Genomic DNA, 6,379 nt, shown 5'->3' on the forward strand with positions numbered 1-6,379 from the left:
ACAGTTTCGTATCGACACTTGACTCGAGGTTGAGACTGGGGCCGAGGGGCCTTGGGTGGGAGTGAGCATGGGCTTGAGTGGTGCCGGAGGGGCCACCTAGGGAAGTGCTCAAGAGCAGCTCCCACTCCCGAAAGGGAAACCAACTGCGGTGCTCCCGGCTCAGGTGGAGTGGTGCCCCACTTGAGTACCTTGTGGCTCATTGGTCCTCGCCCTTCCTAGGGGCTTGGGCCTTCCCTTCGGGATGGAAGAGGGGGGGTAGAGGTACCCATATTGGGCCGTTAGGCCATGGTGTTTCGCCCCGACGTCCCAAAGCAAGTGCTGCACCCAAGACTTGGGATTTAGAGGGTCCCATGATCAAGTCTTGTGGTACCAAGGGGTGTTAGGAATCTGGAGGCTTGGTGTGCTTGGCTGCTTGTGCCTGCAGGGAGTGTAGCCGAACCTTAAGTCCAGTCTAACCCGGGGAGGGGGATTGGGAGAGATTTGGGAATCCGTAGATGGATGGCTAACACTCCGTTGCTCGTGTAGTGAGTAGCTGAAACCAAGTAGGACCAAGTAGGAGCTGGTACCATAGGCAGGAACCTTGGCGAGGGAACTTAGCACAAGCCAAGGCAGAGTTGGTCGGATAGACGAGGTAAGCTGGCAAATTGGAAAGGAAAAATTTGTGGCTTACAATTTGGTATCGGAGCCTCTTCCTCAGTTTTAGCGAAGGATAGAGGCGGATTGCTGGGAGATGGCAAGGGCAGGACGTAAGCTAACCCAGGTAGAGACGGAACCTCCTCAAGAGCTGGAGCCTCCGATCGAACAGGAGGCTATGGATGAGGAATCCTTGCATGAGGAGGACTCCAGTGAGGCAACCTCCAAACAGGAGTCTGGTGGTGAGGTTCGGTCATCCAAGGCTCGATTGGATGTTTTAGAAGGACAATTGGCACAGACCAATGCCCTGCTAGAGACTCTCGTACGCAAGCTAAAGCGTGACGAGAAGCGGAAGAAAAAGCGAAAGACTGCGGATGCTGGCAGCGCAGAAGGTGCGGACCCTTCGGCAGGGACTGAGGCAAAACCAGACAAGGTCGAATAGACCGAAGTGGAATCAGTCCCTCAGGCAGTTCCCAAGTACAAACCAAAGCCCCCACCAGTCTTCAAGGGAGTGAACGACTATAAGGTGGTGGAGGATTGGTTTTACGATATGGAGGACTACTTCCGAGCGTTGCGATTACCGAGCTCGGAGAAGGTCCCATGTGCAAAACCATACTTGGCAGATAATGCCAAGTTTTGGTGGAGAATGACAGAGGCCAACGAAGGACCAGTGGCCACTTGGGAAATGATGAAGGCGAGGATCCGCGCAACTTACGTTCCTCCGAATGCTACTCTGCATCTAAGGGACGAGCTGAGTAGGCTGAAGCAGACCGGAACCATTCAGGAGTATGTGAATGGGTTTATGGCAAAGAGGATACTTGTCGCGGACATGGGGGATATAGATGCGTTCCATGCTTTCATATCAGGTTTGCAAACCTAGGCTCGCGGCGAAGTAATGCAGTGGAACCCGACCAACTACAAGGAAGCGTTGGATGCGGCCATAAAGGTGCATTTCAATGATAACCTGCGAAAGGGGAACACGACGGGGTCAGGATCCACATTTAGCAAAGGGGCCAAACCAAGGGGAACGTTTAGCAGAGGGAAATTCAAGAGGAGTTTCTCTAAGAATGAGTCCTCGGGGTTCCGGAAAGGCAAATCCGGTGGCCAGCGAGCGAGTACGTGGGGGAGTCAAGCGAAAAGAGACAAACCCACAGATAAGAAGGTCAAGTCATATAGCAGCGTGGGAAACAACGTATGCTACAACTGCGGTGAAGCGGGACATTTCTCGAGGGAATGTCCCTACCCGAAGGAGGCCAGAGCCAATATGGCCATCAAGTCGGGTGAAGTCCAAACTGAGGTATGTGATCCAGTCCCTAACTCAAAGTTACTCATTACACGAGCAACTTTGGTAGAGAGTCATTCGCGACATCTACTAGCCCTCCGAGGGAAGCTCGGAGGTAGCTTTGTTAAGATCCTTATTGACACGGGTGCTTCGGATAATTTTATGGCTGCAGACATAGTCCGGCAAGCCGGACTAACAGTGCAGCGGCTAAGCGAACCAAGGACTATAGAGTTTGTTCAAGGTAGCCAAAGCACCGATGAGGTACTTCGACAAGCGAGAGTCGAAGTGGGGACTTGGAAGGTGGACATGGATTTCACCGTGTTGGACATGGCGGGATTTGACATGATCTTTGGAATGGACTGGTTCAATCGATTCGTGGTAGCCCTGCATGGACAAGGTAGAAACCTTGTGGTGTTGGCGAATGCCCAAGGAAGAAGATCTAGGGTGGAGGCCCAAGATCTAAAGGTAGGGCAAAGCAAGGCCAAAGATTCCTGTTTAAACCTAGTGTCCACGAGAGGACAACTCACTAAAGGAACTAAGGCGGCCTTTTTGTGCTTACTCTCGGTGAAGAGTGACAAAAAGACAGGAATGGAAGAAGTACCTTTAGTGATCCAGCGGGTGTTAGACCAATTCCAGGATACCATACCGGAGGAGCTACCGGTGGGGTTGCCCCCAACACGACCAATAGAACATAAGATTGAGCTGGTCGAGGGTGCTGAGGCGGTGGTTCGTCCCCCTTATCGTTTGAACGAAAAAGAACTCAAGGAGCTCAAGTGTTAACTAGAGGAGTTGGTGGACAAAGGGTATGTTAGGTTGAGCAAGTCGCCGTATGGGGCGCCGATGTTATTTGTGAAAAAGAAAGATGGATCTATGCGCATGTGCATAGACTACTGGTTGCTCAACAAGTATACAAAGAAGAACAAGTACCCTTTGCCAAGGATTGAGGACCTGTTCGATAGGTTGGGAAAGGCAAAATACTTCTCGAGAATTGACCTAAGGTCAGGATACTACCAGATCAGGGTAGCCGAGGAAGATGTCGAGAAGACAACCTGTCGAACAAGGTATGGGAGCTTTGAGTTTCTGGTGATGCCCTTCGGGCTATGTAATGCGCCAGCAACATTTTCGGCGCTAATGAACCACATCTTTGTACCCTATTTGGATCACTTCATGGTCGTCTATATCGACGACATCCTGATCTATAGCGAGACGCTAGAGGAGCATGCCGAACACTTGGCGAAGGTGTTTGAGAAACTAAGGGAACACAAACTGTATGCTAAAGAGAGCAAATGTGACTTTGCTCAACAAGAGGTAAAGTTTCTCGGGCATGTGGTGGGCCAGGACAGGCTCAAGGTGGACCCGGAGAAGGTCCAAGCGATCCAGGAATGGGAGCGACCATCGAATGTACACGAGTTGAGGGCATTCCTGGGGCTATGCAACTACTATCGAAAGTTTATCAGACACTATTCGAGAGTAGCCCTGCCCTAAACGGACCAAACAGGAAAAGGGAAGATGGTGTGGACAGCGGAATGCGAGGCGGCATTCGTCCACCTCAAATGGAAGTTGAGGAAGGCTCTCGTATTGGCATTACCAGACTTTGGTAAGGACTTTGAGGTAGAAACGGATGCTTCAGACTTTGCGTTGGGCGCAGTTTTGAAGCAAAACAACCATCCGGTAGTGTTCTTCTTGAAGAAATTGGACAAGGCTCAACGGAAGTGGCCTGCCCACGAGAAGGAATTGTTTGCGGTGGTCAAGGCGCTCAAGGAGTGGCGACACTACCTTGGGAGACACTTCAAGGTTTACACGGACAATGTGGCAACGAAACACTTCTTGTCACAGCCCAACCTGAGAGGGAAACAAGGTCGGTGGGCCAATGCCTTGGCCGAGTTTGATTGCGAGATCCTGTACAAGCCTGGGAAGAGCAACATCGTGGCGGATGCGCTAAGTCGAAAAGCGAGCTTGAGGTTGGCAATATCCAGCACAACAGCAACCTTCTGGGACGATGTGCGGACAGCATATGAGAATGATGGTCTAGCACAAGAAGTGTTGCTGAGGAATCTAGAGGCGCGGAAGCTCACCAGAGAGGTGAGCTGCCAACAGAAGAGAAAACGGGCTATGCGGAATGCAACGGACTCATCTATTACAAGCAAATGAGGGTGTATGTTCCAGAAGGGGAACTAAGGAAGGTGGCCTTAGAAGAGTGTCATGATGGACCTCTTGCGGGACACGGCGGAGTGCCCAAGACGATGGGCTTACTCAAGAGGAAGTACCATTGGCCAGATATGGCTAAGAACGTCCAAGACTATGTAAAGACATGTCCAACATGTCAGCAGGTAAAAGCCGTGACTAAGGCTGGTGGGGGCTTGTTGCAAAGCATCCCAATTCTAGATTGTCCGTGGAAATGTCTTACGATGGACTTCATCACGGGACTCTCCACAAGCGAGGGGTTTGATGCGATATTTGTGGTGGTGGACCGATTTTCGAAAATGGCACATTTTATACCCACCACAACAGAGGTGGATGCGGAAGGTGTGGCGAAGCTGTTCTTCAAACAAGTGGTTCGAGTGCAGGGAAGACCGGAAGAGATCATCTCGGATCGAGATAAGATCTTCACCAGTAGGTTCTAGAGGACTCTCCTAGAACAGTATCGCACCAAGTTGAAATTCAGCACAGCCTATCACCCACAGACAGGTATGGGGTATTAAGTCAAGTTGTTGGCACTAACACTTCTTGACAAACGGACAAACGGAAAGGGTGAATAGGCAGCTGGAGGATTATTTGCGATGCTATGTCTCGGGAGACCAGACCGATTGGGTAAGTCATTTGGGACTTGCGGAAATGTGTTATAACAACTCACCACATTCGAGTATCGGGGTGAGTCCATGGGAAGTCATCAATGGGCGAGCTATTGAAGGTCCTGTGGAACTTGGCGTGGCCGAGTATCATGGAGAGTTGCCCGCAGTGGAGGCATTCACGGCGGAAAGACTCAGCATTTGGAATCTAGTGAGGGATTCCTTGGAACGGGCTCAACAAAGGCAAACCAAATACGTGAACCAGAAGCGTCGGGATGTAGAGTTCCAAGCTGGGGAGAAGGTGTGGCTGAACACCAAGAACCTCAGACTACCAAGTGGGATCAGCCGAAAGTTGACCCAAAGGTAAAGATGCATGTATTCCTGTAAATGAATTGATCTTGAGTTCCTTAAGCAGGTTCGCGGGGCCTTACGAGATTGAGGCACGAATCGGTAAAGTGGCTTACCGACTCCGACTTCCTCGAGAGATGGGGAAGATGCACCCAGTGTTCCACGTGAACTTACTCAAGCCGTACTTTGAGGATCCACTTCGCAAGGACCAAGTGAGACCTTTACCTGAGGTTATCCAAGGGGAAGAGGAATACGAAGTCGAGGCCATCCTCAATGCGCGCAAGAGCAAGCGACAAGGATGCGAGGTGAGAGAGTTCCATGTGAAGTGGAAAGGATTTCCACACTGCGAAGCAACATGGGAATCGGAGGAGAACCTAGCGAACGCGCGAGATCTAGTGGAGGAATTTCTGCAAGGCAGAACTCTATGTACTTATGCAAAATTCAATTAAAAATATCAATTTGCAAAGTTGAGCAAGTGGCATATGTTGGGACCCGGAGGCGCGCCGAAGGTAAGCTAATTAGCATGGGTTGGATAGGTCGACCAGGCGTAGGGCACTACGCCCGACTCCCCGTGGGGATGTCGAATCCGTAGACGTATTCTACGGAGGTTGGGTTCGAATCCCAACCCCCTAGTAAAGCAAGGCTGGGTTCAAGTCCCCACCCCATACTAGGGCATGGTGAGGTGAGGAGTATAGGGACACTTATATTCCGTTGTCATGGGCTCTTGGCTGAGGAGGCTAACTTAGGCACACCACTAAGTGGGGGGATGCCCCCGGAGACATGGTCAACAAGTTGTAGGATAAAACGAGACGTTCGATGTGGGCATCGAACTTCTTCTATGGGTGGTGGAGTTGTAAGGAACTGACTCCCCGAGATGTCGTAGGCTAAAGGATCCCCAAAAGCTTGACCGAAATGACAAAGAGTTCATCGGATGGGACCAAGTTGAGGATCGAGTCCAAGACCGACTCTAGGACCGAGTTCGAGATAGAGTCCGGAATCGAGTCCAAGACTGACTCGGGGACCGAGTTCGAGTCCGAGTTCGAGACCAAGTTTGAGACGGAGTCCGAGATCCGAAATCGGGTCCGAGACCGAGTCCGAGGTCGAGTCCAAGGTCGGGTCCGAGATCGGGTCCGAGATCGAGTCCGAGATTGAGTCCGAGACTGAATCCGAAGTCGGATATGAAATCGGGTCCGAGATCGAGCCAGAGACTAAGTCCAAATACTAATACGGGTCAAGGGGTGAAAGCCCAAAGCGTGCGTCTCCCAGGGGGGAAAGCTTCTGCAGAAGTTGAGGGGCAGCAGCTGACTGCCGCGTGGCCGCTGCGGGG

Source organism: Selaginella moellendorffii, unplaced genomic scaffold (assembly GCF_000143415.4).
Source record: "Selaginella moellendorffii unplaced genomic scaffold, v1.0 SELMOscaffold_1, whole genome shotgun sequence".
Classification (NCBI taxonomy): Eukaryota; Viridiplantae; Streptophyta; class Lycopodiopsida; order Selaginellales; family Selaginellaceae; genus Selaginella; species Selaginella moellendorffii.